The following is an 11,941-nucleotide window of genomic DNA, read 5'->3' as shown; positions in this document are numbered from 1 at the left end:
TCTGCTCTGACGTTTGTCTTAGCCTGCTCTGGCTCCTCGGCTGGTGTCTTCTTTCTCGACTCATACACGCTATTCCTTGGCTTTCTTAGCTCATTTCCTGGCACATCTGCCAAGGTTTAATCTGAAATCAGCATCGTGGGTGGACAGAAAGGAGAATGAAGCGAGAGTTGCCAACCGTGTGAGATCTTGGTCTGAAGCAGGTGCCCAGGAAAAGGTGAAAGTGTAGAGACAGCCATGAATCAAAGCAAAGAACACTGAAATATACACTACATTCAGCAGCTCGTGGTTCTGAAAACAGGATACTGTTTGCTTAGGCACTTGGAACACTCTCTTACAAATGTCACAAGTTTACTGATTTAAAATTACATTTTGTTTTCTCCATGGATAATATATGCTTCTGTTGTAAATAATATGCAAGTACTGTGATAGTGTAATAGTTATTGGTTAATTTTAATGTCTGTAAAGTGTATTAAGTTTTATTTATTTTGTGGTATGTGTGTATGGGTGTACATGTGGTTCAGCATGCAGGCGGTGGTCAGAGGACAACTTGCTGGAGTTCTCTCCTTCTATTCTACGGGACCTGGGGACTGAACTCAGGTCCTCAGACGTGCCAGCAGGTGCCTGTGCATGCAGAGTCATCTGCTCCAGTATGGAATGTGCTTAGTAACTATGGTCAAAATACTTAACACATAATAGGAATTCTATGTAAAAGAAAAAAAGTGAAGGAAAGTGAAAGTCATTGAAAGAATAAAAAGAAATTTCTAGAACAAATTGAAGATAACGAGTAAAGATGTAAAAATATAATTACATTCATAATGCCAGTTTAAAAATATTTTTAAATATTTATTTATCCATTCATTTATTTTATGTGTATGGGTGTTTTGCATGTAGGTCTATATACCACATGCCTGAGTTGCATGAGGAGGCCAGAATTGCCTGGAACTGGGAGTTATGCATGGCTGTGAGTCACCATGTGAGTGCTGGGGATCAAACCTGGGTCCTCTAGAAGAACAGCTAGTGCTTTAAAATGATGAGCCATCTCTCCAGGCCCCAGTTCCAAAATCTTGATAACATAATATGACAGTTAGCTGTAATTGTTAACCTGGCTGTTAGAAACCAAACTTGGGTTTTCCAGAAGAGCAGCAAGTACTCTTAACTGCTGAGACATCTCTTCAGCTCCTTATTCTTTTCTTGAAGAAAAATTGAATTTATTACAATTACCTCTCTCTCTCTCTCTCTCTCTCTCTCTCTCTCTCTCTCTCTCTCTGTGTGTGTGTGTGTGTGTGTGTGTGTGTGTGTGTGTGTGTTTGCATGTGTAACTTGCAGAAGTCACTTCTCTTCTTCCATCGTGTCTGTCCAGGGGATCAAACCCAGATCAAGCACCTTTATCCATTGAGATAACTCACCAGTGGTTAAATGAGATGTCCCCATCATCTCAAGTGTTTAAACACTTGGTTCCTACTTGGTGGTGCTATTTGGAGAGACCTAAGAAGTGGCCTTGCTGAAGTAAGTATGTCACTGGGGGCAGACTTTGAGGTCTGAAAAGCTACAGGCATCCCCAGTTGGCTCTTTCTGATTTGTTTTTTGTTCAAGATGTGAGTTCTCATCTGTTGGTCCAGCTACTTACTGCCTGTTACCTCCATTCACTCCATCATCATGAACCTTAACTCTCTGGAAATATCAGCTCAAATAAACCCTTCCTTCTATAAGTTGCTTTGATCATGGTGCCTTATCGCACCAATAGAAAAGTAACTAATATACAAGCCTTAATTATTCTTTTCTTAGGTACAATATATTACACATTATAAAATAGCAATAAGAAGGCAAATGTGTTTCCCAAGAGGTAACTTTATGACTGTTGCAGAATCATACCAGGGTTGGATTGTCTAGTATAGCTTTCATCGGCATACTTAAAAGTTAATACATATTTAAATTAAAATTATGATATCAACTCAGTAATAAGAAAGTTACTAATCTCCTGCTTGGTTAAGACCAGGGCCCCAAGTAGCTACAGTGAAATTGCAAGAGATGATATCAGGATTTACAAAGTTATGTAACTCTGTAATAAAGTTCTGGAGCAAACAAGAAATTCTGAACCCTAATGGTGGGGTGAGATATCACTTGCATGCACATAGTAAAGTTTGTTTGGAGTTTTTTTTCCCCCTCTGAGTATAACATGATCATCATCTTGGAGTAGAAACCACCTTGTCCAGTAGCCATGGCAACTAATTGATCAGAATAATATAAAGGTAGTCATATCTACATCAATGGTGATGGGCTATTAATACTCTCTAATAGGAGGAGGAGAAAGAGGAAGGCCTCAGGACCTTCACCTGTGATTCTACCTTTCACTCCCTCATGTCCTCCTACAGCTGGGAGTGATCTTATACGATGTATCAGAAGGATAAGCTTACTGAGAGGAAGACTATGAGATTGTTACCTGTGATGGAGTGGGACTTCGTGGTAACGCAGCTAGTTGGGGTTAACCTTATACTAGTGTAAGTAACCCCTTACTCTACACACACACACACACACACACAGACACACAGACACACACACACACACACACACACACACACACACACACACACACACAAAACACTCATCAGTCTTACCAAGCTGGACACTGGTAGAACTGTTACTCTGGTCTGCTCTAGGTGCCATATCTGGGTATGCTCATCTCCCCAGGAGGAGCTAATGTTAGTACAGAGCACACCCCAGTCATGTGTTACCACTTCTGCCAGCCACCTCCACCTCAGCAACCTTTTATGATTCTCTCCCTCTGATCAGCAATGTGCAGAGATTTATAGTAGGTATTGAATGTCATCTACATCTGACAGCGCTCAACCCTTCCAGTCTCATCCCCCGCTATCCCCGTTGTCAGCTGGAGACAAAACTAAAGCAAAGCAGCTGCATCCAGAACTCTAGGCAGGAAGAGGCACAAGCCAGGCCTTCTTTTGTGTTCCCTAGCGCCCAGATGGTGGTTTTTAAATAACACTTCCCACTAAGAGGAACCATGGCCCCTTGGAGAAATGACCTGCTACAGGTTGAAGGCCAGTAACGTAAAAAATGAGCCAAGCACATTCTGTTGTGCTCCATTTCTCTTCTCTTCTAAGGAAAACCTCGGTTCCTGGAATAACACATTTTTCCACCCTATAATACACATTAAATGGTTTCCAAAATTATAATACAAGTGTTATTTTTACCATCAGAATTCTGCTTATTTTTAGAATATATATCTCACTATGCATGCTTGCTTAGTCATAGGACTGTAACCAAAAGTCTTTGGGGATGTTGATTCCCTTTAGTGTCATTATATAATTAAATTGACTCTTCCCACTGATGGGGAATGCCCTGATGTTCAAGTATGCTTTTCTTTAATTTAGGACCTTTACAAAATTCACAGTCCAATTTTTTTTTTTTTTAAAAAAAGGTAGAACAGTTTCCATTCTTTCCTCCCCTGTCCTATCCTAACACTGTGCTGGGAGGGTCCTTTGTGATCTACCCTTTCAGCATTTGCTACCTGCTGACTGGCCTGCCCCTCTTCTGGAGTACTTCACTTACTTAGCAGCACATCATGGAGGTCATGTCTCTATCAGTGCAGAAAGATCTTGAGATACATATTTAAAATGTTTCTAACATGACATTTCTCTCATGAAAACAATCATAACAAAATAGACTGTTCCAATGTTTGATTTTTATTTTTTTAATCACATGTTTATGTATGTGCCTACCTGTGGGTTTGTGCACTTCATGTGCCCATGGAGGCCAGCAGAGGACAATGGATCCTCCGAAGCAGTAATTACAGGTGATTGTAAGCAGTCCAGCTTGAGTACTGGAAACTAAACTCAGGTCCAAACTAAACACAAGTCCTCTGTAAGAGCAGCAAGTGTTCTTAATTTCTATATCATCATCTCTCCAATTCCTAAAATAAAACCGTTAAGTTGTATCTTGAGGACAGATAGTTTTCTTCCTTGGAGTCATTTTTATTTTTTTTATTTTTGCTAAGTCAATAAAAAGAACCCTCCAAGTTGGCCCAGCTAGTACATCCATCATAAAACAATGTCATTACATCTGCTAGATCCATACTGGGAACATGGTTCTCCTTCACTTATCCTACAATAGAGGCAGAACCATATTCACATCAAAGTATATTTCCTCCACAAGGAATGAGCCTCTCCCTCTATTGCATGACACTTTCTGGAAAGACACTAACAACCCATCTACTTAGCCTAGATGCAGAGCTGAAGCCTTGTTAGTGAGGATACCGTCAAAGTCCAACTTGGTGAGCCAATGACTTTGGGATCACCTACAAAAGCATGGATAAGTTAAATGTAGCAGCACTACTAAAAGCCCACCCCAGCATGGATGGTGACTAAACCATGGAAAAGCTGGAACCCTGGAGCTCACTTACAGTCTGCTGGACAGTCATAGAGTCTCATCTCCTCACCAGGTCTTATTACTCATGTAACCATAGGGAAGGGGGATCCTAGTGAATTTGGTGAGTTTCAGAAACTTCCTGAGACTTGTTAGTTGTTTACTTCCTGCATATTAATGCATTGAGGAGCATTTGATCATACTGTGAACCCTGATTTTACATTTGCAATTATTAAATAAAATTATCCTTGGGTCAGGTGTTAGCAACAAGTTGACTGAAAGTAATCATAGAGCATCAGAGGGCATCTGGAAGAAATAGAGAGATGCACTGGAAGGAATAGCGGGAGATTTGGATTGGTGCAGAATTTTTTTGTTTGGCAGAGCAGAAGGAAACTCTCTTCGGGAGACACCAGCAAGGAGAGAAGATTAGCTAGTTGCTACTCAACCTCTCTGAGCTAGCAGGTTTTCACCCTAGCCTTTGAATCTCGAGTCTTATTTATAAATAGACCTATAGAGATTTAGTTAAATCTACCTTTAGCAGCAGTGGCAGAGCCAGTGCCCATGGGAACGGAATTCCCACCAGGCTGTAGCCTGAGCAGCCAGGCTGCTGCCAGAGAGGCTGGCCAGTAACTGTAGAGTCACAATTGCTGGATGAAATAACAGTAGATTCAGGTGCAGCCACTGTGTCAAAGTTAAAAGAACATTAATAAGCCTCCCTTTAGAAATGTCTGAGTCTTTACAAGTTTCTCTATGGGATGGAATGTTTCAAGGTGAAGAAAATTCCTCTGCAATATCATGACTTGTATATCGTAGTAGCACATACTAATAGTTCATATATATATATATATATAATATATATATATATATATACACATATATGTATGTATGTATGTATGTATATATGTATATTAACACAGAGGAAGAAGATGGATTTTCAGGGGCAATGAGTCCTCAGTTCAAATTCTAGCTCATCCATTAATAACTACATTAGTTATCACTATGTAACAAATTGTACTCAAACAGAGTGGATTAAAAAGATAACATGTATTACCTCACAGCTTCATGTAGGTCAAGAATCTTGCCCAGGGTCTCTCACAGGCTGCCAACAAGTATCTGGGTCTGTGTTCCAGGTCAGCAGTTCACCTGGAGAACATGCTTCCAAATTCATTCACGTAGTTGCTTTCACCTAAGCGGAACGAGGCCTCAGTACCTCAAGTGTTATGAGCCAGATGCCTCTCTTGCTTCCTAGCCATGGGGACTGCTCCATAGAGCACATACAGCATGGCATCCAGTTTCACCAGAGTAAGCAAACAAGAAGGCAAGAGAAAGTTCCAGAAAGAGAAAGGAAGAGAGTAGAAATCATGGTTTGTGATACCTTGACTGTGGAGGAAACACTCCTTGAATTTGCTAAGTCTAGCCTAGACTCAAATGGGTAGATCTCACAGCAAAAGTAATGATCACAAGACATACAAGAGAAACTGCTGACCACAATATCTTCTTAACTTTAAACTAGTCCTTCCAGTTCTTTCTGCATGGGAAATATGGAAATAATAATAACAACACTTCAGTATTATTGTAAAAAAAAAAAAAGCACTAAAAGTAATATGTATGAATCACCAATCACTAGAAAGATGAGCTCAATACACAGCCATCATTTGGAGTCAGTGTGGCAATGCTGTCTGGCCAATAGCAACCCCCTCCAGACTGGAGAGAGGGCTCAGCAGTTAAGAGGCTTGCTATTTTTGCAGGGAACCCCAGTTCAGTTCCCACACAAGTCAAACAGTACACAACCATCTTTAATTTCAGATCCAGGGGATACAGCACCCTCTTCTGGCTTTTGCAAGCACTTTCATGCACATATCCACACAAATCAAAATACAATGTCAAGTTTCAGAATTCTTTTAAAAGGAACAATGTCTTCTTACCTCTCTGAGCCGGCTTTATGCTTTTCTGCCCCAAGTCCTCTGAACTTAAGTCTGCCCATGTCTTTCAATATTTCATTAACAACATGTCTCCTGTGACCAGTATGAGAGCAATTACTGAGATAAAGTATGTTTTGATAGCTTAGATTCACCAGTTCAGTGTGATAAAAATCAATCCATTTTCCTTGCGATTTTCTTTTTAATCCATTGTCATCAGCGAAGAGGAAACTGGATTGAAAGAAATACTGATTTACAAACTCAAATGTTCTCTATTTTCCTTATAAACTGAGGTGCAAAAATGATCCATTATAAATCTGATAAAGAGCTCCTGGCTTTGAAAGGTGTGCTATTATATTTCAAGACTGAAATATCTCGGGAGATTGTTGCAAGTGTTGAAATTTCTTTTTCTTTCTTCCCCCTCCCCCTCCTTCATTCATTTCTTTCATTCTTTACCATGGCAATAAATTTTCCTGTCAAGTTGGGGTATTTTACTGTTGTTAATGTCAGTAGTAACTCCTAAGAAATATATCTTTAGGGCTGGGGAGATGGCTCAGTTGGTAAAATGCTTGCCTTGCAAATATGAGGACCGCAGTTTAATCCTCAGAACACATATTAAAAAAAAAAAAAGCCAAGCATCATGGCACACTGATAATCTCACCACTGGGAAGCAAAGACCAGAGGGTCCCTGAGGGACACAGGCCAGCCACTCTAGCGCCATTGGTGAGTTCTAGACCATTAAGAGATCCTGTCTCAAAACTCAACATAGGGGCTGTGGAGAAGGCTCAGTGAGTAAAAGCACTTGATGAGCATGCATGAGGACCCGAGTTTGAATCCCCAGCACCCATAGGAGAAGCCAGGCATGGTCACACCTGCCTGTGACCGCAGAGCTGGAGCATGGTACTGAGACAGGAGATCAGTGAGGCTCCATGGCTGCCAGTTTAGCTCTAGGTTCAGTGAGAGACCCTGTGTCTCACGAGCAAAGTAGAGAGTGATAGCTTTCTGGCACCCATGTTCTTTTCTAGCCTCTGCACGTGTATCTACAGCACACAAGATGGACAGTACCTAAAGAAGGATAGCCATAGTTGACCTCTGACCTCCAGACACATGCCATACACATGCACCTGCACAAGCATGTAACACACACAGAGGAACACACAACAATACCAACAAAGACAACTTACACAGAGAGAGAGAGAGAAAGAATAAAGTCAGGCTATCAGTCAGATTTGAAACTCTAATCCTTGGGGATAATGAAGAGAAGTGGATAACTCCAGATGTGAAACCCACATGAAAGACAAGGAAGGAAAAAATAAAGAGGACGAGAAGGAAAGATGAGTCAGCTCCGACACTAGCCTGGCCGGAGCTCAGAAGCTGGGCCACTTGGGCCGCTCTCTCTGGCTTCGTAGCTTCATGGGAGCCTCCTGGAAACATTTACAGAGACCCTGGAACAGACGCCTCCCACCTGCGGCTGAGGGAAGATTTATCATTTAGATACCTCTGGATGGAGGAACAGCCTTGGAAGGAAACATCTTTGAATAGCAGCAAGCTGCAAAATTATTTCATTTTGTTCTTTGTCTTTGCAACCAGTTGACTTGAAGCTTCCAGAACTCTGTGTTTTAACATCTCCATCACAGCTGCTAGAAAAACCCTTGCTGTTCTCCACAGTGATACTAAGAATTTCTTTCTTTCTTTTTTTTTTTTTTTTTTGTAACTATGAATGGACACAAAAAGATGTCAATCATCCCAGTACTGAAAAGTTCATTTCTCACTCCCTATTGTGCAGGTCACGTCTTTGTAGGGCCCATTGTCTGCAGCTGTATTCACGCACATCCGCCTTCATGTGCAGAATACCTGCTTTATATTAAAAGTTTCCACAGATTCACCCCGGGTCACACCCAACGTTTAGGAATTGTATTATCATTACCCGCTATTAAATCTGTGATGATGTCATAATTCTTACATCAGAAATAATGAAGAGCTTAATGTGGAATAGAGATCCCTCTGTTTGGCTGAGGAGACAGGTCAGTGTAAAAAAGCACTTGCCACACAAGCATGAGTTCCCAGGTTCAACTCCCCTGAGCCAAGTAAAGCTAGATGCAGAAGCACATGTCTAAAATCCCGGTGTCCTATGCCTAGATGACAGGAGAACCCCTGGAAGCTTGTTGGAGGGCTAGCCTGCTATACGTAGCTTCAAGAGCAAGAGACCTTGTCTCAAACATGGTCAAAGGCTGTAGCCAACATCCAAGGTTGACATCTGACCTTCACAAACACACTGTGGCATATAACTGCCGTACTCAGACCCATGAACACGAGTGCACACACACACACACACACACACACACACACACACACACATCTTTAAAAAGAGAAAAAAATCTCAGAGTCTCTTCCATCTGTATTTGGACATTGAATGATCAGCCAATGAGAAGTGGGTTTTGACAAGGAAGATGCCATCTAGACTCAGGGGAATTTTCCAGGTCACCTAGGCAGCCACTTAAGTGATAATTGAATAAGAATGAGAATCTTTCCTTTGTCCCCTTCTAGAAAACTCTGTATTTATTTCCCTCACTTCACAGAACGTCCCATCCTCGGGGCTCTCATACATGCTGTGGTGGCTCATTTGAAGTGGTTGCTCCACAGCTGGAGTTATGGATGGATACAATAAAGGCACTCGAGGCGGGGGGGGGGGGAAAGCCATCCCCGCACATGCTGGCCCCAGATTGCAGACGCCAGCCCCTCAGCCTTGAGGGCTAGACACTGTCTTGCCTGGCTACTCTGCAGCTTCCCTCTGGGCTCAGTGGAGAACGGAAGGACAGTGGTGGTAGGCACCGCGTGGTAGGCTAGCGCCCTTTCACTTAGTTAAGCACGTTAGACCCAGTACATCTGATGGTGCACAGTCCTCGCCACAGAGCAGAAAGGCCAGGGCCGGTAGATGGCTCTGCAAGGAAAGGTGTTGGCCACCAAGCGATGGCCCGAGCTTAACCCCCAGGATCCACATGGTGAAGGAAGAGAACCCACTCCTACAGGTTGTCCTCTGACCTCCTGGTGACACTGTGGCCTGTGCATACAGACACCATACACACATGTAAACAAACAAATGTCATTTTTATTTGGAAAAAAAAAAAAAAGCCAGTTAAGGCGAATGCTATTGTTCTTCCCATTGTGAAAGTGAAGAAACAGACTCAGATGGATCTGGGTGTGTTTCGGTGTTAGCGAGTGAGGGTCATCGATGGCTCAGCCAGTGAAGTGCGTGCTGCCGAGACTGGTAACTGCAGTTCAGTCCCCAGGACCCACGGTAGCACATGCTCCTCCTTAAATAGTAAACAAATGATTTTTAAAAAAATGTAAGTAGGTGAAAGGTGGGATGAGTGCCTCCTGGGAGCTTCACTCTGTGATCAGTCACAATCAGGGAGTCAGAGCAGAAAGTGTGTTTCATTTCCTTTATTTTATTTTATTTTATTTTATTTTATTTTATTTTGTGTGCATGTGTATATGTGTGTTCACGTGTATGTAAATACATGAGGAAGGGAGGAATTCATGGAGGTGTGCATATCCATGTGTGTGTGGAGACTAGAGGACAACCTTAGATGTCTTTCCTTAGGTGCTGTCTACCTACCCCCCCCCCCCCCGCAACCCCCCCCCCCAGGATCTCTCACTGGCCTGAGACCATTAATTCAGCCAGGCTTGCTGGTCAGTGAGCTCTAAGGATCCTCCTGTCTCTGCCTCCTCAGTGCTAGGATCACAAGCATTCATCACCAGGCCCAGCATTTTTTGTAAGGGTTCTAGGGGATCGATCTCAGGTTCTACTGTTTTTGAGGCAGGCACTTTACCAACTGGCTTTCCCCCTGTTCCACAGTCTTGTTTGTTTTCTCCTCACTCATGTGTGTGTGTGTGTGTGTGTATGTGTCTGTATCTGTGTCTGTGTGTCTCTCTGTGTGTGTGTGTATGTAAGTACATATGAGCACAGTACCAGGAGAACTCAGAAAAGGACATCAGATTCCTCTAGACCTGGAGCTATAGGAAGCTGTGAGCCACCTGACTTGGGTTCTGGGAACTGAACCATAGGGACCAGAAAAACACAAAAGAGACGAGATGTAGCTCAGGTGGTAGAGTGTGTCCCTAGCAGGCAGGACACTCGTGGTCCCATCTCCAGCATGCTAAGAGCAGGCATGGTGGCATTCACCTATAATTTCAGTCCTGGGGAAGTAGAGGCAGGAGGAACAAAAAAGTTCAAAGTCATCTTCAGTTATTGTGATGATCTGTTTGAACTGTCAACTTGACGGGACGTATACTGTTGTGGAATGTTACTTTAAAATGTGTTACATTTGTTTATGCTGTGGAACATTTGTTTAATGATGCAAAGATGTGCTGCATTCTTTTATGTTGCATTTGTTTAACTCTGAAGCTGTGTTGCTGTGCCTGTCTAAAATACCTGATTGGTCTAATAACAAGCTGAACACCCAATAGCAAGGCAGGAGAAAGGATAGGTGGGCCTGGCAGGGAGAGACGAAAAATAGCAAGAGAAATCTGGGAGGAAAAGGTCAAGGAGTGAAAGGAGGACAGAGGGACACCAGGGGCCAGCCACCAAGCTACACAACAAGCCACAGAGTAAGACAGAAAGAAAAGATATGGAGAAATAGAAAAAGGTAAAAGCCCAGAGGCAAAAGACAGGCAGGATGATTTAAGTTAAGAAAAGCTGGCTAGAAATAAGCCAAGCTAAGGCGAGCATTCATAAGAAAGAATAAGACTCGATGTGTGTAACTATTGGGGCGGCGGGCCCCAAAAAGCAAAGAGCCAAGAGAGTAAAGAGTAAAAACAACCAACTACACTAGACTCACCTGGGAAGACAGTCTCAATGAGGGAGTGTCTCCATCAGGTTGGCTTGGGGGCACATCGGGTGGAGAGGGGTACTGTCTCAATGAACAGCCATGACAAGATCTAGCCTGAACTGTGAATCAGCGTTCCCTGGTTTGGGGCCCTCAAGAAAGTTTTTAAAAAATCAAGCTGAGTAATCAGAGCACATATATTCATTTCTTTCTGCTCTTGACTCTGGTACGATGGTAAGCTACTTCAAAGTGCTGTGGCTTGGCTTTCCCCACAGCGATGGACTTTAACTTGGAATTGTGAGTAGAAGCAAGAACACTGTAATTTGAGAGACAGCCTGGGCTACAGGACACTCTGTCTCAACGAAAAAAGAAACAAAGAACAATAGATCCATACAACAGACTGGTGCCCAGCAGAGCTATGGAGCTGGAGTCACAGGCAGTTCTAAGCCAATGGGACTACTAAGACCTGAACTCTGGTCCTTTGCAAGATCAGAACGTGGAGTTCACAGCTTTTAATCCCCGAGCCGGCTCTCCAACCCCAAGACCCACAGTTAATGAGCCAAATGGTTTACAAGACAGAAGGATTTGAGAGAATTTTCAATATCTCGGTTAATAAAAATGAGAAACAGAAGCAGTAAGTGGGTTGGCTCCAGACGAGCTCCTGTGAAGGAGTGAGAACAATAGCAGATGAGGAGCATCAGAGTGGCCAGCAGAGCCTGGAGAGATGCTCCTAGCCCAAGAGAGCCCAGGAGACCAGGAGGAAATCAAAGTAGAAAGGAAAGGCCACCATTACCATTACCAGGGCTCCTGGAAGGC

This window comes from Peromyscus leucopus, chromosome 15 (assembly GCF_004664715.2).
Source record: "Peromyscus leucopus breed LL Stock chromosome 15, UCI_PerLeu_2.1, whole genome shotgun sequence".
Taxonomy (NCBI): Eukaryota; Metazoa; Chordata; class Mammalia; order Rodentia; family Cricetidae; genus Peromyscus; species Peromyscus leucopus.
Note: the sequence above shows the minus strand (reverse complement) of the source record.